This window comes from Phacochoerus africanus, chromosome 5 (assembly GCF_016906955.1).
Source record: "Phacochoerus africanus isolate WHEZ1 chromosome 5, ROS_Pafr_v1, whole genome shotgun sequence".
NCBI classification, from domain to species: domain Eukaryota; kingdom Metazoa; phylum Chordata; class Mammalia; order Artiodactyla; family Suidae; genus Phacochoerus; species Phacochoerus africanus.
In genome coordinates, this window is record NC_062548.1 from 77,094,664 (window position 1) to 77,119,754 (window position 25,091).

Consider the following 25,091-nt stretch of genomic DNA (forward strand, 5'->3'; position numbering starts at 1 on the left):
TAATTTGGTTTCCCAGTGCATATAAAAATTATGTTTACTGGAGTTCCTGTTGTGGCGCAGTGGTTAATGAATCCCACTAGGAACCATGAGGTTGCGGGTTTGATCCCTGGCCTTGCTCAGTGGATTAAGGATCCGGCATTGCCGTGAGCTGTGATGTAGGTGGTAGACATGGCTCGGATCCAGTGTTGCTGTGGCTCTGGCATAGGCTGGCAGCTACAACTCTGATTCGACCCCTAGCCTGGGAACCTCCATATGCCGTGGGAGTGAACCAAGAAATGGCAAAAAGACAAAAAAAAATTATGTTTACACTTATTGTAGTCTAATAAATGTGCAATTGCATTATATCTTAAAAAATCAATTGAACATAAAAAAGCATTAATTAAGAATGGTGCCAACAGATTAGCTCAGTGGTTGGCAGAGATGTCTGATTTGTAAAAAACACAATGTCTGTGGAGCACAATAAAGTTAAGCACAATAAAATGAGGTATTCCATTTATATGAAATGTCCGGGATAGGCAGATCCATAGAGACATACTATTTTTTTTTTTACTAGCTGAAACAAAAACACACCTTAGGAGTTCCTGTTGTGGCTCAGCAGGTTAAGAACCTGACTAGTATCCGTGAGGATGTGGGTTCAGTTCCTGGCCTTGCTGCAAGCTGCTGCGTAGGTTGCAGATGCAGCTTAGATCTGGCACTGCTGTAGCTATGGCATAGGCTGGATGGCAGCTGCAGCTTCAATTCAGCCCCTAGCCAGGGAACTTCCATATACCACATGTGTGGCCCTAAGAAAGGGGAACAAAAAAAAAGCACATCTCAGTCAAAGGAGACTCACGCCAGAAATGCAAGTATGGTTCATTATTAGCATTTGTATCAATATGTCACTATATTAAATCAAGGAGAAAAATATAATCATGTCAAGAGATACTGAATTGCCATTTAGCAAAATTGATTTCTGATTAAACAAACAAAACAAATCAAAATAAAACCCAGAAAGTCTTTTTTTTTTTTTTTTTGTCTTTTTAGGGCTGCACTCGTGGCATATGAAAGTTCCCAGGCTAGGGGTTGAATTGGAGCTGTAGCTGCCAGCCTACACTACAGCCTCAGCAAAGCAATATCCAAAGCGAGTCTGTGACCTACACCATAGCTCACAGCAACACCGGATCCTTAATCCACTGAGCAAAGCCAGGGGTCGAACCCAAATTCCCATGGATACTAGTGGGGTTCGTTACCACTGAGCTATGCTGGGAACTCCCAGAAAGACTTACTGTCTTATGAGTAGCTAGATTTTTTGCCATCATAAAGATCCAGCATCATACTTTAATTCCCATTAAAGTAAGGAAGAAAATATTATATCTTAATAATGGTCTGGAAATCCTAATGGGTACAATTAAATAAGAAAAGAATTTAAGTAAGTATGCACATCTTAAGGAAGATACATTATTTGTAACTATATCAAAGAATAACCAGAAATCTGAAAAGTAGAGAGTTGTGGGATATAGCAAAGACTGCTATGATACTTTGTAGCTCTTCTCAGGAGAAGAGTATATTTATTTTCACAGTTTGAGTTGAACCATTTGATTTTCTTTAGAACATTGGGAAATTAGAAAGTTTAAAAAGTGCTTGTGCGTTAGAACTTGCCCTCCCTGACAATTGTAAGGTAACTTGAGACCACTACTCTGTGAACCGAGTCTAGTTACCCTGATGGATGGTGAGATACATGTGGCCAAGTCATCCACGTTACCCCAGCTGACACCAAACAAACTCCCAGACCCAAGAGTGAGGCCAACCCCAGATGCCCTAGGCCAGTTGAGGTGCCAACTGACTGCAGAGATAAACTGAAACAACCCAAACCAGAAAAACCACCAGTTGACCTTCAGTGTCTTGAGAAATAACACAAGCTTGTTGTTTTAAGCCACTATGGGTGGGGTCTTTTGTTATGCAGCAAAAGCTAACTTATACAGAAATTATAAGTGAATTTATTAAAATGGTCAGCTACTTTTTTATAATTAATGTACAAAATTAACAAATAGTTAGAAAATACAATGAAAGAAAATATCCCATTTACAACAGCAATACTACCACCAGTTTATGTGAAAATAAACATAACAAGAAATAGGCAGGACCTTATATAAGGAAAATGTAAAATCTCTGTTAGGGGATATTAATTATTTTTTTTAGAGCTGCACGTGCAGCATATGGAGGTTCTTTGAGAGTGATGGAATTTTTCTAAAATTAGATAGTAGCAATGGTTGCAAAACTGAAAAATACTAAAAACCACTGTATTGTACACCTTAAAAGGGCGAATTTTATGGTATGTGAATTATGTTTCTGTAACACTCCTACTTAAGGAAAAAAGAAGAGGAAAATGGAGAACCCCAGAGGCTGGAGGGTCCAGGGGAGGCTGTGACCCAAGTGGTGAGGTCAGGGACAGTGGGGCTGGGTCTGGAAGGGTGTTCCAGGGGAGTAGATGTTTTATAGGTGGAGAGGGAGCAGAGGAGATTACCTCTCTTGGCTCCGATTATTCTGTCATTTTTGCCTCTTCCCAGGATTTAAGAATTCTATAGGCCCTGGACAGTTATTTTAAACTTAACAAATGATTTTTTAGTATAAAAAATTAGTAGAAGAAAATATGGGTGAATTCATTTATAATCTTGTAATGAGACATTTCTAAGCATGACACAAAACCCCAGAAGTCAAATGGAGAATAATCGATCCACTTGCATAGAAATCAATGGTTTTTACATTAAAAATATTACATACGAGTGATAATAAATATTATGGTTATGTTTTTTAAAGATTTATCTTTAGAGATACATACTGAAACACATGTGGATGAAATGATATGATGTCTAGGATCTGCTTCAAAATAATTTGGGATGGGGATAAAGTTTGGTAATGAGTATATGGGATACTCTTAGCACCACTTTTTCATATATTTGATTTTTCCATAATAAAAAATTAAACAATAGATGACAAGAAAAAATGTACGTACAAAGTAAAAAGATAAACTGGGAACAAATACTTGCGGCATAAAAATTTTAAAGGTCTAAGTCCTTAATTTATAAGGAGCTCATACAAATCCCTAAGAAAAAGACAACCTAAAAGAAAAAAGTGGGTGAAGCTATCAACAGGCGGAACAATAAAAAGGAAACAAAGTAGCCATAAAGCTGTGAAAAAATGATCAGCCTTACTCACACATGCAAGAGAAAGCAATCATGGGATACCATTTCCCACCTGTCAAACTGGTAAACAGGAAGAGGTTTGACAGTTTCAGAATATCTGTCAAAATGTTAAAAACACATACAATATGCTATGGAGTATTATTCAGCCTAAAAAAGCAAGGAAGTTCTGACATATGCTACAACGTGGATAAACTCTGAAGATACTATGCAAAGTGAGGTAAGTCAGTCACAAAAAGAAAAATACTGTTTGATTCCACTTATTGGAGGCACCTAGGGTAGTCAAAATCATACAGACAGAAAGCAAACTGGTGGTTGCCAAAGGCTGGGTGAAGGGGGCCCCAGGAAGTTACTGTTTAATGGGTATGGTTTCAGTTTTGTAAGATGGAACGAGTTCTGAAAATGGATGATGGTGATGGTTCATAGCAATATGAATGTACTTGATACCACTGAGCTGTACACTTAAAAATGGTAAATTCCTTGTTATTTGTACCTTATCACAATAAAAATAATTAGGGAGGAGTTCCCGTCGTGGCACAGTGGTTAACGAATCCGACTGGGAACCATGAGGTTGTAGGTTCGATCCCTGGCCTTGCTCAGTGGGTTGGGGATCTGGTGTTGCCGTGAGCTGTGGTGTGGGTCGCAGATGCGGCTCGGATCCCGCATTGATGTGGTTCTGGTCTAGGCCGGTGGCTACAGCTCTGATTGGACCCCTAGCCTGGGAACCTGCATATGCCACGGGATCAGCCCAAGAAATGGCAAAAAGACAAAAAAAAAAGATAATAATAATAATAAATAATTAGGGAAAAAATATATACCCCCTTGACCCAGAAATTCCACTTCCAAACATTTACCTTAGGCTTAATGAGCAAAAGTATGCCACATTCATTCCTATTGTGATAGCAAAAATTCAAGCAACTTAAATGCCCAACAATACTAAGTTGGTTAAATACATTATGGTAAAACCAGACAACATACTATTCTGTAGGGATTGTGAAAAGATGGGTTTGTTACCAAACCGAACCTAGGTCCACTTGCTCTATACATAGCAAAGCCAATCTACTGACACCAGGTTGCGGTGAAGAAAAGTTCAGCATTTACTTCAGGGCACCAAGCAAGAAGAACAGGTAGCTTGTGCTCAGAATAACTGAACTCCCACAAGGCTTCCAAGGAAGGGTTTTTTGCTTTTGCTTTTTTTAAAGAAACAATTTTATTTATTTGTTTTGGCTGTGCCTGCAGCAAGTGGCAGTTCCTGGGACAGGGATCAAACTCACATCACTGCTGTGACTTGGGTCACAGCAACACTGGAAACTTAACCTGCTGTGCCACCAGGGAACTCGTGAGAAGGGTTTTGTTGCTGTTGTTGTTGTTTTCATTTTTTAAACTTTTATTGAAGTATAGTTGATTTACAAGATTGTGATAATTTCTGTTGTACAACAAAGTGATTCAGTTATACATATACACACATCCATTTTGGGGAAGGGTTTTTTGTTTTTGGGGGTTTTTTTTTAGGGCCACACCTGCAGCGTATGGAATTTCCCAGGCTAGGGATTGAATTGGGGCTGCAGCCGCTGGCCTACACCACAGTCACAGCAATTTGGAATCCAAGCCATGTCTGTGACCTATACCACAGCTCACAGCAACACCAGATCCTTAACCCACTGAGCAAGGCCAGGGACTGAACCCTTGTCCTTATGGATTCTAGTCAGATTGTTTCCACTGAGCCAAGATGGGAACTCCAGAAGGGTTTTTAAAGACAGTGTGAGAAGAGGGTTACAGGGTTGCACGACCAGCTCATGCACAGTTCTCTGATTGGTTGATGGTGAGGTAACAGGGTGACGTTTCAGGAATCTCAATTATCAACCTACTATTTCCAGCTGGTCTGGGGTCTACGTGCTGATGGTCAGCATGCAGTTAACCTCCTCCACCTGGTGGGGGCTTTGGTATTTGCACAACAGCTCAAGGATATGGCTCAGGATTTTATCTATAGCTCCTGAGGGGGAACTAGAGATTCTTGACTTTGTTTTATGGCTAAGCTATTATTATTTTATCTTACTTGACTGTTTCCCTTTGTTTCTGCATTTTCTTACTTCTCTGATTAAATTTGTTCTTTGGAACAAGGGGAAGGCCTAGGAGATTAAAGATTTTCTACAAAAAAGAGGCAAGGGACACAGAGGTCTGTCTTCAGAAAAGTCCTACAGGGTCCTGCCCAGTTTCAGGTTGATCTCTAAGACACATTCTTAATCACAACATTAAACATTGGAGTTCCTGTCGCAGCTCAGCGATTAACAAATCCAACTAGGAACCATGACGTTGCAGGTTTGATCCCTGGCCTTGCTCAGTGGGTTAAGGATCCAGAGTGCCGTGAGCTGTGGTGTAGGTCGCAGACATGGCTTGGATCCCGTGTTGCTGAAGCCAGCAGCTACAGTTCCAATTAGACACCTAGCCTGGGAATCTCCATATGGTGAGGGTGCGGCCCTAAAAAATATTTAAAAAACCAAAACAAACAAAAAAACATTAAACATTATTTTTGCCTTTTTACACCTTTCTTCCATTCCTCCCTGTCTTATTCCATTTTCCTAGGCATTCCCTTCCCTGCCTAAACTCAAGGCAGTAGAGTATCACAGTGTATTGTATGGCTCATTTGTATACCCTTTTTTTTTTTTTCCTTTTTATGGTTGCAGCTGTGGCATACGAAATTCCCAGGCTAGTGGTCGAATGGGAACTGCAGCTGAGAGCCTACAACACAGTCACCAGATCCAAGCCTCACTGGCAAGCTATCCTGCAGCTTGTGGCAACGCCGGATCCTTAACCCACTCAGCAAGGCCAGGGAGGGATAGAACCTGCATCCTCATGGACACAATGTCGGGTTCTTAACCCACAGAGCCACAACAGGAACTCTACTATTTGTATACACTTTTAAAGGCATATTGTTGCCTGGGAGTGTGATATATTTATAATAATTTTTATATAACCATAACATTTTTCAGAGTTATAAGTTATTAAGAGCAGGGAAAGGAGGAGTGATGACGGTAATGAGAATAAGATTTAATTTTAAACCTTTTTGTTATGTTTGGCCTTTTTCCTTCCATTTGAATGTATTCATTTAACATTTTTCTAAGTTTAAAGGAAACAGAACATTTTGAACTCAAAGGCTGTGAACTTTGGCATATGGTTTAGAAGAGGGCAAAACACAGCCTCTGTGTTTTAACATTAAACATTAAATAACATTAAATAACATTAAACATTAAATAACATTAAACATTATTTTTGCCTTTTTATACCTTTCTTCCATTCTTCCTTCTCTCCTTCATTCCCCTAGGCATTCCCTTCCCTGCCTAAATTCAAAACCACTGAGCTTGTGGCTGTTGCACATGGTGTGCGGATGTCTTTGGAAGTGCAGCCTCAAACTTTTCACAGCTCTCCTTGCACAGCACGAACTGCAAGTTTAATAGCTATTTGTCTTGGTGCTCTTGCTTGGAAAGCCTCAAAGCTGTAGTGCTGAATCCTTCATTCATAGAGCCTCAGTCCTGCATTTCTTTTCACTCAGTTTTTAGGGGCGTCACATCCACCCCAAGTGACAAAGCCAAACCTCTCACTATGTGGGGATCCTCTAACTTTACACAGATGGTTTTCCACATCTTTGTCGAGGATCTTTTCACCTCCTTCTCAGGGTGGGTCAAGCAGAGAGAGCCCTGGAGCCCTGAGCCAGGAGGACAAAGTTTAGCCCCAGCTTGGCCACCAGCCCTAGACTGAGTGTCCTCATCTATGTCATGTAGGCGAACTCTAGACCCCACCCCACCCCCAACCCTGGATCCCTGAGTTCTCACTGCCGTTGCTAGTGTTCTGCAAAGAACATCACACCCTCTTCACTCACAACGTGTATCTTAGTTACACCTCCCCACCCCAGAATCTTTCCTTCAGTTCATGAGTTGTTTTTTTTTTTTTTTTTGTAACTGCTGCACCCGAGGTATGTGGAAGTTTCCAGGTTAGGGGTCGCATCAGAGCTACAGCTATCGGCCACAGCCACAGCAACTTGGGATCCGAGCCATATCTTTGATTTAGACCTACGCCACAGCTTGCCCCAACTCTGGATTCCCTAACCCACTGAGCGATGCCAGAGGTCAAACCCACATCCTCATGGATACCATGTCAGGCTCTTAACCCAATGAGCCACAATGGGAACTCCAATACATGATCTCTTTAGGATATTAGTATATTTTCCAGACTCTGCTGTTTAGCTTTTCCTCGTATTTTTTCTCCTTATCCTCTTATTTCCTTCTGCAGGATGCTGACTGCTTCACTCAATATTTCAAATCATAAAAATCAATCTAGTCTCTGCCTACCTCTTCTTCCGCCTCTTAACTGAAATCACAACTCAAACCGACACACACCCCCCGCCACTACCTCCCCCCCACCCCTCCGGAGAGCATTTGTAGTTTACATCACAGACTTGAGAAGCAAGGATAAAGCTTGATACAGCAGAAAGGATAGGGGTCTTAGAGGAACAAGGACTAGAACTGACGCCTGGCACCCCCTCCCACCCCCGTCTTCTCTTGACCTGCCTGAATCTCAATTCCTCCATCTGTATTATGGAGTCAACAGCAGTTTACTCTTGTCCACCCCTCAGCTCCCTGCTCCACCCAGTCAGAGCCTACAACTCAGCATGTCCCAGAATCCACCCTCTCCATTGGCGACCACCTCCCCGCGGCCCCATGCCCTCCAGGAATCCTCTGCTACCATAGTTCCTACTCTCTGTCCTCACGGCTTGCCCCCCTCAGGCCCGTCCTCCTCAGGGATCCTCAGCTCTCTGTGGAGAAACGGGGGTGGGGGGGGGGGAGGCGGGTGGAAGGATGTTGCAGAGAAGACAGATGGGTGGAGGGGGGTTGAAGGGCAGTTCTCAGCTCCCAAACACTCAGTGTGAAGAGACTCTCCATGTAGTCATGCTTCCCTCAAATGGACATTTAGAATTACCTCAGAGGTAGGATGGTTCTTTGGTTGGAGATGAATCTTATGGGGTGAGGTGACTGGTGCTTTCTTTTCCATTGTTTGGGAAACCAATGGCCTCTCGCAAGCAGATACCAGCCCTCCCCGCATGGTTTCTCCTTCACTTGGTTGCTCCCATTTAATCCCCAGGAGAGCATGCGGGTGTTGTTTTATTTCACACTCACCCCTGCGCTATTCTGTGTTGTTTGTTACAAAGCTTCCCACAACTTTGTTTCTCTCCCCCATCTCCAAAAATAGCAAATGACACGGCTGGCCCGGATTTTCCACCTGAGTTTGTTTTTCATTTTGAGTGAACTCAGCACAGGGTGCTGAGTGCTGCCTCAGCACCAACTAAATACTGGTATTTAACTTCAGGACAAAGCGGGGGGTTATACATCTCTGTTAGGCAGCTGCGAATCTGTCTTTATTCTTGGCATGAGAAGAAAGGAGGTTGTTTGTGATGTGAGAACTCTATGTGGGAATAGTGGCTGGATGTGCCTGGATTTCGGCATTAAATACTTTCCTGAAATCTAATGTGTATGTTGACTTATCCTAAAGCAAAGTCAAGCTTACCCAGAATGACTGGTAAACATGAAAACAAGCATCTTAAAAGAAGGAGACCTACCTTTTTATGACATGTGTAACCTGGTTTCTGCAGGCCTGCCCACCTCCACCCCCCACCCCGCCCCAAGTCAGGGCATTCAAGTGGGGCTATAGGACCAGTTAAAAACTCTTTGGCAGGCCCAGCTTCATTCATGGGCATGCAACCTACATAGTTGTCCAGGGCTCCACACCACTCAAGAGGGCTCTGTGCTTGTAATGTGTTGCTGAATATGCATCTTTATGTTGAAAGGATCATCCTTATAGTGAAATCCTTAATTTTATTATTATTATTTTTTTCTTTCTTGGCCACCCCGTGGCATATGTAGTTCCCAGGCCAGGGATCAGGTCCGAGCTACAGCTGCAGCAATGCCAGAGCCTTAACCCTCTGTGCCCGGCCGGGGATTGAGCCTGCGTCCCAGTGCTCCCAAGACGCCACCAATCCCATTGCGCCACAGCAGGAATTCCATGAAATCCTTCATTTTAAAACAAAGGGCCTGCATTTTCATTTTGCCCTGGGCCCTGCAAAGTATGTAGTTTATCCTGTTTCCTGGTGCATCTACTTTTGTTCCCCATTGCTACAGCCCCTTGTTAAATCCAGTCCCAGCCATATCCAGGAGCCCCCTAGGGCGGGTTTCGCAGATGCTGATGAAACCTTTGTGCCCACTTCACTGCCTTCCTCTCCTGCACCCATAGGCCCTGTGGCCAGGATGTGCTGCAGCCCTCGGGCTGTGTGCCATGTTCTCTGAGGTCCCCAGGGGGCTGCACCGTCCCACAGAAGTGCTCTCCACTTTCTCTGTAAATACGTTTTACTTCTTGTCCCAAAGCCCATCTGCTTGTGTTCCAAGTGGCTCAACCAGACAGGGGGTGAACATTGCTCAAAGGTCTGCTTATGGCCCCTCTTCGACCCCTAGACAGCAGCCTGCTACCTCTCGGGTCTCCCGGCCACGGCCCCTTCTCCAAATCTTCCCTCCTCCCCTTCCAGCAACCTTCTTCCACCTAGAGCTTCACCATCCACCCTTAGGCTCCTGTTTACCTTGAAGGTCCTCACTAATATGAATGAGTGCCTTTCAAAGAACCACTGCCTTTACCAACTCACCGTGTGTCTTTCAGAACACCATTTCTGGCACATGTCAATAAATGCGACAAAAAAGGGGGGAGGGGTTCGCCTATCACAGGATCTTGGGAAACACTGCATTTCAGAGGCTTTTCTCGGAGATTTAATTAATCACTGTTGAGTCTGTTGAAAGTTTAGGGGAAAAGCTATTTAACTCAGTATTGACCAAATTAAATTGGGCATTCGACACCACAAACACACACAAACAATTAAGTTAGCAGTTAAGTTGCTAGCAGTTCTGCAGAGTCCTACTTGGGTGATGCTCACTTAGAATATAATAAAATTCATTTCTATAACTGTTTTCTTAGCATAATTTAATCTTTCTTTGAGGACTCATAATGTACTGGTATTTATCTTTTGATCTCCACACGAATGGAAATTAAATACACTCTGCATTACACTTAAAATACGCTAAAGACATTTAGCCATACATGGAATTGGGCACATAGTAGACACTTAGGACATACTTGTTGCACCACTGAATTTAAAGAAACTCTTTGGGACTCTCTCTCTCTTTTTTTTTTTTTTGGTTGCACCATGGCCTGCAGAAGCTCCCTGGCCAGGGATCAAACCTACACCACTGCAGTGACAATGCTGCATCCTTAAACCACTGAGCCACCAGGGAACTCCCAGGCCTCAGTTTCTTATACTTAAAGGAGCTGAGTAGTTGGTCTCTAAGATCCCTTAATAAATATTGAGCATTTTATGCCAGGCACTGAAGTATGGGAAATAAGCTCCTCCTCCAAGAGGATTCAGAGTCCAGTAGAAAACAAACAAGAAACAAATAATGATGCTACAACAGGATACTGTTACAAGAGATACAGACTTAGTGCTATGGGAACAGAGAGAGGGAATAACCTGAGTTGTCTCTTTTTTTTGTTTGTTTGTTTTGCTTGTTTCTTTTCCTTTTATGCTGCACCTGTGGCATATGGAAGTTCCCAGGCTAGTTGGAGCTGCAGCTGCTGGCCTATGCCACAGCCACAGTGATGCCAGATCTGAGCGCCTGTGACCTCTGCGGCAGCTTGTGGCAATGCTGGATCCTTAATCCACTGAGCAAGGCCAGGGACTGAACTTGTATCCTCACAGACACAATGTCAGGTGCTTAACCATCTGAACTACAAAGGGAACTCCCTGAGTTGCAGCCTAAAGAGTGAGCAGGAGTTTGATAGGATGAGAAAATACAGAGAAAAGGACTTCCAAGCCAAGTGTACAGCTTGTATAAATGCTTAGAGGACAGAAGTGCTAAAATTTTCAGAGACATTCTAGGTCTAAATTTCCTGATTTTACAAATTTGTAATAAATTGAATAATGCAAATCATCATGCCCAAGTATCTACATGTATACATTTTTGGCTGCACCTGTGGCATATGGAAGTTCCTGGGATTCAGGGATTGAATCTGAGACACAGTTTTGACCTGCACCAGAGCTGATCCTTAACACCAGATCCTTAACCCACTGTGCCACAGCAGGAACACCTCAAATTTATATTTTTAAATTCAGAGTTTGATATGTTAAGTGTCCTTACAGTAGAATATTCTGAGCTTTCCAGAATTCAGGTAATACTTTGAGTTTAAGAAAGATAAATTACTGGAGAGTAACCAATCTCAAATCCCTTCAAAGGCTACATATTCCGGGAAGCCCAGCTACAGTAGCCAAACAGCTCTGGTGCTGCTAGTGCTCCCCATTCTACAGACTTCTATCCTTTCTGTGTGACAATTGGATGGCTCTGGAGGGTCACTCCAGATCCTGACATCCCAAGCTTTTTCATATTGCGCTCCATTCCTCTTTGGGTTTCAACAGCAGCTTCTAGGGTTTTGTGGCTCATTGTAACAAAATAGCTTGTGTGTGTGTGTGTGTAAAATTACTGAGGCTTCTCATACTTGAACTTTGAGCATATAATTTTGAATCCAGTTCCTTTTCCTCTTATGGCTCCAGAGTAAACTCCTATCTTCATCCCATGGTGGATCATCTGTGTTTCAGCTCAAAGACTGTACCAGGAAGATTGATGGTACAAGAGTTAGATAGAGTATTTTTAAAATTTGTACTTATGTTAACCACATAAGAAATAGTAAAAGGAGGAGTTCCTGCTGTGGCCCAGCAGGATTAGCAGTGTCTCTGCAGTGCTGGGACACAGGTTGGATCCCCAGCCTAGACAGTGGCTTAAGGATCTGATGTTGCTGCAACTGCAGCATTGGTTACAACTACGGCTTGGATCTGATCCCTGGCCTGGGAAATCCATATGTTGTGGAGTGGCCAGAAAGAAAGAAATAGTAAAAGGAATATTAAAATATAAAACACATCATGATAATGCAGTCAGAAAAATCTACTAGAAAAATTGCTGCAGGAGGTCCCATCGTGGCTCAGCGGTTAGCAAACCTGGCTAGCATCCATGAGGACTCAGGTTCAATCTCTGGCCTCGCTCAGTGGATTAAGGATCCGGCGTTGCCATGAGCTGTGGTATAGGTTGCAGACGCAGCTCAGATCTGGTGGTGGTGTGGCTGTGGTGTAGGCCAGCGGCTTCAGTTCCTATCAGACCCCTAGCCTGGAAACCTCCATATGCCACAGGTGTGGCCTTAAAAAGACGAAAAAGAAAAACTGCTGCTGCACAGCCTCCATCCCCAGCCTTCATATGTTGACTTACCATTACTGTTACTCATTAGTTATTTCAGGTGTTTCTTCCCAATGAGGGCCCAGGATATCTTCTGATTATGAGTTGTTTTGTTTGCTTTATAAATAATACTAAACCACTATCAACTAAAACATGGCGCTTAACAAAACAACCAGCAATGCCCTGATATATGTGTATTTGAAGTCAGGGCTTTATGTTACCCAGAAGAAGTGACACATGAGGTGGGTAAAGCTTTTGCAGGAGTTATTTTTAAATTAATTCCTCAGCATGCCTTGTCACGTGGAAGAAAGGAGTTTTAAGGGGATGGACAAAAGAAAAAAAAAAAAGGGCTGCTTTAGATGCCCCAAAAAAAGTGTTTGAAAAACATAAGCCATTTATTTGCTCAGGATAGAGGGAGTGCCCCCAGGGATGAGGGTATAGGACCTGGACACACAGAGCAGGGCCAGTAAATTAGGGGTAAGAGGAACTGAGGGCGTTTTGAGAGGTGCTTAAATTTTATCTCAGTTGATAGTATGTTCAGTATGTTCCATCTGCAAAACAGAGTACTACACACCTGTAAAAACCAGTGAGGATGATATGGAGCCATCCTGCAAACACAGGGTTAGTGAAAACAAGGTCAGTAAGAGTGACTATACTATGCTACTGTCTTATCTAAGAAGGGAGATTTTCTTAGGTAAAAGATTATTTTTTTATACACAAAAATTTGCTTTTCTTTTTTAAATGAAAGAATAAACCATGAAACTTTGTTTTTGTTTAAAAAAAAAAAGACTGTCTCTGTTGGGGAAAGGGAATAAAGGGGTGTGGGGAGGGGACTGGAGAGGAAGGCACACTCTGAATATGCCTGGTTTGAGGATTTGACTTTGGAAGCTGGTAAACATTTGACATAATTCCATAATTGTTTTTTTTTTTTTTGGCTGCACCTGTGGCATGTGGACATTCCAGGGCCAGGGAGGGAACCAGAACTGCAGCAGTGACAATGCAACATGGTTATGTTGTAGGCCACAAGGGAAGTCCCATCATTTCATAATTGAAAATATAAACAAAACTGAAAACCAAAATCAAAATGAAGCAAATGAACTAAAATGTAGTTGAAGGAGGTACCCCCACAGAAAGGAACTATTTCCAGTGATTTTAATTTGATTTTCATTATTATAAGGTACCTTAAAAAACAAAAAGAACTACATAATACTCTTAAATGGATTTCAGTAATCATCTTATGGGTCGGTAGTGTTGGAACAGTTATTCTAAGACAGCTGCATGTTTATTGTGTTGATATCTTTTGGGGATTGGGATTTTTCATAAGAGAGAAAGAAAATATAAATGTAATATTGATGAAGTTAAGAAACATCCTGTAGGAGTTCCCGTCGTGGCTTAGTGGTAATGAACCCAACTAGTATCCATGAGGACGCAGGTTCAATCCCTGGCCTCACTCAGTGGGTTAAGAATCCAGTGTTGCGGTGAGCTGTGGTGTAGGTTGCAGACACAGCTCGGATCCCACGTTGCTGTGGCTCTGGTGTAGGCCAGCAGCTGTGGCTCTGATTTGACCCCTAGCCTGGGAACTTAAATTTGCCACAGGTGCAGCCCTAAAAAGAAAAGAAAAAAGAAACACCTGTAGTCATCATTTGAACTCATGATGTATTTTTTCTTAAAGAAGAAGAGTATTTCCTAACTTTTTCTACTGAAATGGCCTAGAAAATATGATAAACCCAGTGGCCTGACGACCCTAGATCCCAAAGTATTGTCTCTGAATCTCATTGCCCATTTAAAGAAATCAGGGCTCTTGGAGTAATAGCTGATTCCAGATCTCAGGCCAAGAATTCCTGAGCCGAGACCAGAATATAAGGAATCTTGTCATATTAGATATCAAGAAACTGACTACGTCAAGTTAAAAAGACTCAGAAGCCAGCTTGGTAAACTGCCACTGGCCAAATATGGCACAAGAAAATACTAACAATAATAACAACAATGGATTGAAATGCATACAAAAAAAATCAATGAGTTCATAAAGATACTTAAAACAAAATCAAATACCTCACTGGTCAACTTTGGCAGATGCTGAGGAAGCAAGTCATTATTTTGAAAATTAGTGAATGATCAAGCTTACATATCCTGTAAATCTGTGCTTCAGGGTACAAATAATTGATGAGGGGATATTTATTTTTATAGAAGTATTTCAGCTGATAAGTGAAAAAAGAATGATAGAATAGCATTTGCCATTTCTAATGAGTAATGGACCTAGACACTAATCAGTGGCTGCTGAAACAGCAAAAAGAGAGCCAGACACTCTTTGCTTCCTAATGAGAAACATACAAATAGCACCCATGAAGTATTCCTGCTCCAATCAAACATAGATCTGATGACAGGAAACACAGGGGACAGAAGAACATGTTAAACACATCATAATAATGTAGTTAGAAAAATCCTGATTGGGAAATTTTACAAGACAGATGACTCAGCACCTTTAGCAAATAAATTGCCATGGGGGGAAATAGCAAAAGGGTAAACATATTGATTAAAAGAAACTTAAGAAACACATCAACCAATTGCAATGTGTAGACCTTAGATTCTTATTTGAGCAAATTCAAATAAAAAATTTATGAGACGATTGGGAGGACTTAAATGGTAACTGGATATTAGACTATATTAAGGAATCAATTTAATCAGTATTGATTTCTTAAGTGTGATGAAGGTATTGTGGGTATATTTTCAAAGGGTCTATATATATTTTTTGGCAGGGGTGGGGGGTGCGGCACTTGAAAGTTCCTAGGCCAGGGACTGAACCCACGCCACAGCAGTGTCTCAAGCCACTACACTGACAATGACAGATCCTTAACCTGCTGTACCACAGGAGAACTCCCAAGCATCCCTGTATTTTATTTTTCTTTTTTTAGGCCTACAGGTGAGGCATGTGGAAGTTCCCAGGCTAGGCATCGAATTGGAGCTGTAGCTGCTGGCCTATGCCATAGCCACAGTAACACCAGATCCGAGCCACATCTGCAGTCTACACCACAGCTGAGGGCAACACTGGATCCTTAACCTACTGAGTGGGGCCAGGGATTGAACCCGCATCCCCATGGATACCAGTCGGGTTTGTTTCCACTGAGCCACAATGGGAACTCCAAGAGTCCTTATATTTTAGAGATACATTCTAAAGTCTTTATAGATGTAGTGATATGAAGTCATGGTTTGTTTCTCAATAATTCAGGATAGGGTTATTGATGATACAAGATGAGACACAAATTGATAATTGCAAAAACTCAGTGATGTATTCATTATATTAATCTTTCTACTTTTTCTTTTCTTTCTTTCTTTCTTTCTTTCTTTTTTTTTTTTTTTTTAGGGCTGCACCTGCAGCATATGAAAGTCCCCAGGCTAGGGGTCGAATCGGAGCTACAGCTGCCGGCCTACGCCACAAACACAGCAATGCCGGGTCTGAGCTGTGTTTTCAGTCTACACCACAGCTCATGGCACCACACCACCGGATCATTAAAGCACTGAGCCAGGCCGGGGATCGAACCCGAGTCCTCATGGATCCAAGTCGGGTTTGTTAACTGCTGAGCCATGAAGGGAACTCCCTACTTTTTCATTTTTGCAAGTTTCCTTAATTAAAAAAAATAGGTTTTTTTAAGCACACTTTACTACCCTTCTAATAAGAGCTGGCCTAGAAAGAGCAGTGGATCAAGATTCAGGAAGACAGGGACTTGGGTGAGGCCGTATTACCTCCTCTGAGACTTGAACCATCTCTACATTGCACCTAAATGTTGTTGCAGGATTACCTTCAGCCCATTCCTCTTGTGATAGCTTTGAAAGTTCTTTCTTACCCTGAGCAGAAACCTGTCTCCCTGTACCTTTCTTCCACTTACAGATTGTAGGCCCAGCCCTTCCTCAGGCAATAGCCCCCCAGGTATTTGAAAATAGGCATTTACCTGTCCCTCTGGTCCTAAACCCTTTGAGCTCCAGCCCTAATTCTGTACACAGTTCCACACCCATAGGGCTTTGGTTTCCTGCCACCTTGGCTGCTCGGCTCTGATCTCAGAACAGTTTGACTTGTAAGTCATGTGCTCTGGAATGAAGTGATCCGGGCGTGGTCTGACAATTGCAGAGAACAACAGGGCTATTACCTCCCTTGTTCCAGTTACCACATTTTTTGTTCCTATGGCCTGGAGCCTGGATGCACAAAGTTCCAAGAGCTGAGCATTAAATTTTTAAGAACTGTGTGGGCCAACTGTTAAATGTAGCCATAATTAAAAGCTAAATTATATAAACTTATATATATTATATCAAAAACAAAGGTAAAAAATACTTAAAACATCACTTCCTAATTATTTTACTATATATCTCTATTATCTACTCTCTTAAGGTTATTTACATTAATTGTATTTGTGTGATGGAAATACTGCTATGTGCTGTTGTGCCACTGCAAATCTTTTCCAAATTATGTTTAGTGACATCATGTTGGTAGCTTGAAATTGGCCATGGTGGGAGCATTTACACAATAGAAATTGTAAAGTGCTATACATTAAGGGTTTTTTTCCCTGCAGAGAGCCAATTTTTAAACATTTTACCACTATCCCATTGGATACAGCCTAAAATCTTGAGGGTTTTTGGCAACCACATTACACTTCTGGTTCAAATTGGGCCAAGGTTCTTAGTTTCTGCTAAAGCAAGTATAACCCATTCTTACTGATATAATTAGTTCCTCACACCTCCTATTAATAATTTTCAAATCTCATCCTTTTAGATTCAGCTCACTGATTCTGATTCTGTCATCCAAGTAAGTATTCATTATATCTCCAACTTCAGGTTACCTATAAATTTAATGAGCACACCTTATGTATTTCTATTCTGAAAGCATTTATGATGGAAAAATGGACACAGCCCTAGGACTCATCATTATATGCTTCCTTATATACTTCCTTACTCATCATTATATACCTCACAGTTTGATATCAATGTGTTAGTCAGCACCTTGTGCATATAATCAACTGGTTACTAATTCATCAAGTATGCCAGAGTCCAGTTCATATTTCCCAATCTTGTCCAAAAGAACACCATGAAAAACCTCATAAATGTCTAACCAATGATGAAATACTCTCTGTACATGGGCATTCTCAGAGCTCTTGGATGAGTGACTCTGTCAAAGAAGAAAAGAGATAAACAGCCTTGACTTGTCCTTAGTGAACTCATTCTGAGTCAATCATTACTTCATCTTGTACCTGAAACTGTTACTCTAGCAACTCGTTCTGGTGTTTTGCCTGAGATTGAAGTTACAGATAATTGTCTACAATTTTTCTGGCTCTGCCTTCATTCTCTTTCTGAAAATTGGGATATCCCACTGTCTCCCATCTTCTGATATCTCTCCTATTCTCAGTGATGTCCTCCCAAATCACTGACAATTGTTTGGTGAACTTTTGTTGGGGCCCGAAGAGGTTATTTCTTGAAGCTGGGGGTTTGAACTCACTTGGAGCAGCTCTGGATTCTTCCACATTCTATCATCATTTCATCTTGGGTTTCCATCTTCCCTTACCAAGTTGCATTCATTCTCCTATTCCTCTTCACCTTACTCATTCCATGTGGAGAAGAGATGTCCCTACCATGAAAGTCGAAAACAAAAAGAAAATGGCAAAGCTCTGTTTTCTTTAGATCCCCCATTGACAGTGGCCCCAAGCTGTAAATTCTGTCTTTTACTACATGTTAATAATCAAGCTTTACTATGACAGCCATAATAGGAGTTCCCGTCGTGGCGCAGTGGTTAACGAATCCGACTAGGAACCTTGAGGTTGCGGGTTCGGTCCCTGCCCTTGCTCAGTGGGTTAATGATCCGGCGTTGCCGTGAGCTGTGGTGTAGGTTGCAGACGCAGCTCGGATCCCGCGTTGCTGTGGCTCTGGCGTAGGCTGGTGGCTACAGCTCCGATTTGACCCCTAGCCTGGGAACCTCCATATGCCACGGGAGCGGCCCAAGAAATAGCAACAACAACAACAACAACAACAAAAAAGACAAAAAGACAAAAAATAAATAAATAAATAAATAAATAAAAACTATGACAGCCATAACAGAACCTTGTAGTTTTAGAATAACCTGAGCTTATTGGGAGCTTTAACTTTTCTGATACTTACAACTGTGTCCCATGGATATTCCAGCACAGGGTATGGCAATTTGATGGCAGGATAGAGGTCAGAAATTGTGACATTACAGTCTTAGAATTTATAACAAGCCCCCTATCTTTTGGGGTTTTTTTTGGGTTTTTTTGTTTGTTTGTTTTGTCTTGGCCTTGCGCACAGCATGTGGAAGTTCTGGGGCCAGGGATTGAACCCACACCACAGCAGTAACCAGAGTCAGAGCAGTGACAACATTAGATCCTTAACCTACTGTACCACCAGGGAACTCCAATATCATGCTGTACTTTAGGAGATTGGGAGGGAGTTCCCTCCTGGCTCAGTGAGTTAAGGATCCAGTGTTGTCATTGCTATAGCTCTGGTTACTGCTGTGGCGCGGGTTCAGTCCCTGGCCTGGGCACTTCCACATGCCATGGGTGTGGTCAAAAAAAAAAAAAAAGTACAGCATGGTATATATTAGTCTTTACACTTTCCATTAATTTGGTCTCGAGAATTTTTCATCCTGAAGTTTTTTTGTTTGTTTGTTTTGTTTTGTTTTTGTCTTTTTGGGCCACACTCAAGGCATAGGGAAGTTCCCAGGCTAGGCTTCAAATCAGATCTGCAGTTGCACTGCCAGCCTACCCCACAGCCACAGCGACGCCAGACCCAAGCTGAGTCTGTAGCCTACACCATAGCTCATGGCAATGCCAGATCCTTAACTCACTGAATGAGGCCAGGGATCCAACCCACATCGTCACAGATACTAGTCAGGTTCGTAACTGCTGAACCATAATGGGAACTCCCTTGAAGTTTTTTAAATAAAACATTGTAGATAGTTCTGATATTACAAAATTACAATAAAGGGGAACTGCAAATATGGAAGAACTCAGTATATTAAGATTTTTTCTTCGATTTTAGTTAGCTGATCTTTAATATAAAAAATACTTCTGCATATTAACAAGACCTCTTCATGATTAACTCTAGTCATGCAGCATTCTTTTTCCTGAACTCTGTAAACAGTTCTAAAAAATGTTAACAATGTTTATGGTTTTTTAGCTCAGAGGCCCTGAACTAAGAGATATGAAACCTCCGTTTTCCACTTTGTTTTGCTACTAATCAGCTGTGCAATCTTGAAAAATCCCTTTGCCTCTTTTGGTCACATTTAAATACTGTTGTAAGTCCCTTCCAGATCTAAGAGCCAAGGGCAGCAAAATACCCAGCTGTCCTGTCTACAGATTCTTGATTGTCTCCACCCACTCTCTGCAGTTGATGTGAACTGCGAGGATGTGTTTGGAGGGACAGGGAAGAAAGGTGTACGTTGGCAGTCTTGGTAAGGATTGGAGGAAGATTGTGCACATTCATTCCTCTTAGGTTTTTCACAAGAGGTAATTTCAAAACAAAACGAAGTCAAACTATCAAAACAAGATAATGACAAGGGAGAAAGTAAAAGTTTTGGGCCAAGTCCATTTCAATCATTCTTTCCTGTCCCCACAAAGCTATCTGAACTGAGATCTTTTTAGTGGACCTCCATTTCCAGTAAACATCACTCCCTTAGAACAAAAACGGGAAGCTCCCACATGTAGCAGCTGGAAACAGTCCCAGATGCAGGAAGAGGTTTGTATGACATCATCCAGAAAGTTATGCAGTAGGAGGGTCTGCAGCTTAGAAGAATAGCTCACCTAAAAGTTTTTTTTTCTTCCATGAGGAATTTTTATACAGTATTTAGAAGCCCCAAGTTTCTTGGAAAATATAATTAATGATAAATGTTATGAGTTAATGATATTTAACTCATGTAGAAATGTATACACTTTTCTGGAAATTGCTCAAGTGCTAAGGAAATGTTATTCATGCGTACACTTTTAATTAAAGACTCTTGGCTCAGTGGTTAAAAAACCCGACTAGTATCTGTGAGGACATGGGTTCCATCCCTGGCCTTGCTCAGTGGGTTAAAGATCCAGTGTTGTGGTGAGCTGTGGTGTAGATTGCAGACAAGGCTCATATCCTGCATTGCTGTGGCTCTGGCATAGGCCAGCAGCTACAGTTCCAATTAGACCCCTAGCCTGGGAACTTCCATATGTCGTGAGTGCGGCCCTAAAAAAAAAAATTTAAAGACTAGAAAAAAAAAGCAAATATTATTGTTCCTCTGTGAAAAAAGTTTTGCTTATGCATTAAAAAATAACTAGGTTATTTTAGTAAAAATGATACATGCTCGTAAAATATGAAAACAAATCGGAAAGTACAAAGAAGATATAAAAATCTGCTGAAGTCTCATGAGCCAGAAATAAACATTGACAGAATTTTGATAAAGTCTCTCCAGACATTTTTCTGTGCATACAAGTGTTTAATGTTACACGAGTGGCATGGTTTTTATTGGTTGCATTGTATTCTTCCTTCCTCCTCAGTAACATTACTAACATCTTTATGTGTCACCAAATATAAGTATATGGTATGACTTTTAAGGACTCTATAGTTCTTCATTTTATTTTGCTTGTTCCATATCGTTCGTCAATTGCATATGGATGAAAATATAGGTTGTTGAAAAAGAACTTTTTTAAGCTTCAAAAGAACAGTTATGTAAAAAATGTAAAGTTATGTTAAGTAACATATTTGCACAAGAATCTGGTTTGGTTGTTCCTCCTGCAAAAGCTTGAAATACAGTAAATGCAAACAGTGAGTATTGTAGACAGATAAAATGTATCTTATTTATTACTGACACTGATACGGTTATTTTAAAAAGCAAGACTGAATCACAAAGTAAAATGCAATAGATTTAACAACATAGAAATGTGAAATATTATAAAATTAAAAAATAAGGGACAACTTGTAAAAGAGCTATAGGAAATGTGACAAATGGTTTATATGCTAATACATAAAGGGCTCATATAAGCCAATAAGGATAATAACTCACAATAGGAAAATAGATAACTAATAATTTGTGAGTAATACTTTAAAATGGCTTAAAAAGGGAGTTCCCGTCATGGCTCAGTGCTTAATGAATCCGACTAGGAACCATGAGGTAGTGGGTTTGATCCCTGGCCTTGCTCAGTGGGTTAGGGTTCTGGCATTGCCGTGAGCTGTGGTGTAGGTTGCAGACGCTGCTCGGATCCCACGTTGCTGTGGCTGTGGCATAGGCCGGCAGCTACAGCTCCGATTAGACCCCTAGCCTGGGAACCTCTATGTGCCATGAGTGTGGCCCTAAAAAGCAAAAAAAAAAAAAAAAAAAGGCTTAAAAATAAAATATAGCTCCATATCACTAGTAATTTAATAAATGAAATTTAAAAAATGAACAACCTTCTTTCACCAATAATATGAAAGATTTTAACTTTGAGTTAATACATGTAAAGTCATTAGTTCAGTATCTGGTTAAAAACTAAGAGCATGATGAATATTAGGCCTTATTCTTAGTGGCGATAATTTATTTCTGTTGAAAATGTAAATTCATAATACCTTTTTAAAAATCAGTTCAGCAATATAAATCAAGAATGTTAAAAATATTTATAGTCTTTACCTGGTAATTCTATTTCCAGAACGACTTAAATATTAATTTGAAATGCAGATAAAACCTTTATACACAAAGATCACATTACTGGTAACAAATGATGAAAACAGCCTACATGTCCAATAATAAAAGAATGACTAAGAAAGTTATGATGCAGCCATAAGCCAGAAGACCTTGAAGACATTTAAAATTATATTTATGAAGAATCTTTAATAACTAAGAGTTCCTATCATGGCTCAGCGGTTAACAAACCCCACTAGCATCCAAGAGGACGCAGGTCTGATCCCTGGCCTCACTCAGTGGGTTAAGGATCCAGCATTGCCGTGAGTTGTGGTGTAGGTCACAGAGGTGGCTTGGATCCCACGTTGCTGTGGCTGCGGTGTAGGCAGCCGCTAGAGCTCTGATTAGACCCCTAGCCTGGGAACCTCCATATGCCCTGGATGCAGCCCTAAAAAACACAAAAAGGCAAAAAAAGGAAAAAAAAAAGAATCTTTAATAACTAAAGGTACATGATATAATATTAAGTGAAAAAAAGAGGACACAAAATTTTATGTGTAGTTATTTCAACTATGTGTTTAAGAAAGAGGCTGGAAGAAAATACACCAAAATAGTAACAAGTATCTATTAGGGATGGGAACGTGAATGATTTTTAATTTTCCAAATTTTCTGCAAAAATCATATATACCTCCATAACCAGAAAAACATTTTTAATAATGAAGCTAATATATATATAATTAATTTTAAAGCTATTTCAAACATAACATTTAAAACAAAACATTTAAAAATCCAACCCATGAGAGAATTGAAAATCTTTTTTTTTTAAATTTGGCCACACCTGCAGCACGTAGCATACAGAAGTTCCCAGGCCAGGAATCAAACCTGAACCGCAGCAGTGACCTGAGCCACAACAGTGACAACACCAGATCCTTAACCCACTATGCCACCAGGGAACTCTGAGAATTGAACTTTTTAATCATTTTTCTCTGTTTAGTTAAAATTGCCTGGGTTTTCACATGCCCCTGTCATCTACTAGGGACAGTGAGGCTTTGCTACAAACTGAATGTTTATGTCCTTCCAAAATTAATATGTTGAAATCCTAACTTCCTATGTGATGGTGTTTGAATGTGAGAAAGAACTTTGCGAGGTGATTAGGTTATGATGGTCCATCCCTCAGAAATGGGATTAGTGCTCTTATCAAAGAGACTGCGTACAGCTCTCTACCCACTTCTGCCACGTGAAGATACAAGAAGTCTACGACCAGGAAGAGAGTCCTTGCCTCATTCCCCTGGCACCCTGATCTCTCACTTCCAGACTCCAGAACTAGGAGAAATAAATGTCTTTTATTTGTAAGCCACCCAGTCTCCAATATTTTGTTATAGCAGGCCGAATGGACGAAGATAGAGTGTGAACAAGTTAACTAACAACCAATTTGGGGTCTCCCACAATTTCAAAGTCTTCTTCATTTCCCATGAATCTACAAACCACATCCGTTAAGTTTAATTTCCTTTTAAGGCAAAATTCTCTTATTCATTTGTTTCTGAATCTGCTATCCTGAGACTCAATGCATTTTAACATAATGTATAACATTGTCATATTTCTTTTTTTTTTTTTTGTCTTTTTGCTATTTCTTTGGGCCGCTCCCGCGGTATATGGAGGTTCCCGGGCTAGGGGTCTAATCGGAGCTTTAGCCACTGGCCTACGCCAGAGCCACAGCAACGCGGGATCCGAGACGTGTCTGCAACCTACACCACAGCTCACGACAACGCCGGATCGTTAACCCACTGAGCAAGGGCAGGGACCGAACCCGCAACCTCATGGTTCCTAGTCGGATTCGTTAACCACTGCGCCACGATGGGAACTCCAACACTGTCATATTTCAAAACAAATTCAAGACAATAAATGTAATTACTTAGTAATTAACTGTTTAGTGTTTTAAAATGTTTTTCATTGTGGTAAAATATACATAACATAAAATATACTATTTTAATAATTTTTAAGTTCAGTGGCATTAAGTACATTCACATTATTATGCAACCATAACCACTATCCATCTCTAGAACTTTTTCATCTGCCCCAACTGAAACTCCCATTAAACAATAACCTCCCAATCCCCTCTACTCCCAGCTCTTGGTAAACATCATTCTACTCTCTATCTCTATGATTTGGCTATTATAGGTAACTCAACTTTGTTCAGTTTTAAGTCCTAAATAAATCTCTTCTCTATCTTGGTTATGAACTCTGCTAATTTGAAAGAGGCAACTTTTAAAAAAGCCAAATGTTTTTTAAATGGAGGAGATATTTACATTCAATAAAATGCATATAGGGAGTTCCCTTTGTGGCTCCATTTGTTAAGGACTGGACATAGTGTCCGTGAGGATGCGCTCAAGGGGGAAAAAAGGATACACATACTTAAAAATACACAAAAGTTTTTCTTTAAGTGAATGTACATGTGATAATGTATTATCAGCGTGATTATAAAGTCATGAGATTAGCGTGTCATTTAATTTAATTTTTTCTTTTAATGACTGCACCTATAGCATATGGAAATTCCCCAGCTAGGGGTCGAATTGGATCTGTAGCTGAGGCCTCTGCCACAGTCATAGCAACACTGGATCCAAGCTGCATCTGTGATCTACGTTGCAGCTTGTGGCAATGCCGGATCCTTAATCCACCAAGGGAGGCCAAGGATCGAACCCGCATACTCACAGACACTCTGTTGGGTTCTTAACCCGCTGAGCCACAATGGGAACTCCTAGTGTGCCATTTTATTTGAAGTCACATCATGCCCCTAAACAAAATAGCGGAATACAAATCTATATGCTGTATCTGGTCTTACATTTAGATCTTTAATCCATTTTGAGTTTATGGTATTAGAAAATGTTCTGATTTCATTCTGATTGCATGCAGATGTCCAGTTTCCCCAGCACCACTTATTGAAGAGACTGTCTTTTCTCTGTTGTATACTCTTGCCTCCTTTGTTACAGA

At 40.9% G+C, this 25,091-nt stretch overlaps 1 long non-coding RNA gene across 3 annotated transcripts in view; it reads right to left on the bottom strand.

Moving 5' to 3' along the window:
• Positions 1-25,091, bottom strand: part of LOC125127982 (uncharacterized) — a 41,660-nt gene that overhangs the window by 4,152 nt on the left and 12,417 nt on the right. The window contains exons 3-4 of one of the 3 annotated variants that reach the window (XR_007135102.1): positions 17,973-18,101; positions 12,744-13,098 (exon numbers count right to left, since the gene is read on the bottom strand). This is a non-coding gene — a long non-coding RNA (uncharacterized LOC125127982). Of the gene's footprint in view, positions 1-12,743; positions 13,099-16,829; positions 17,646-17,972; positions 18,102-25,091 lie in introns of those variants that run through there. The other 2 variants (XR_007135101.1, XR_007135103.1) reach the window with 2 other exon arrangements.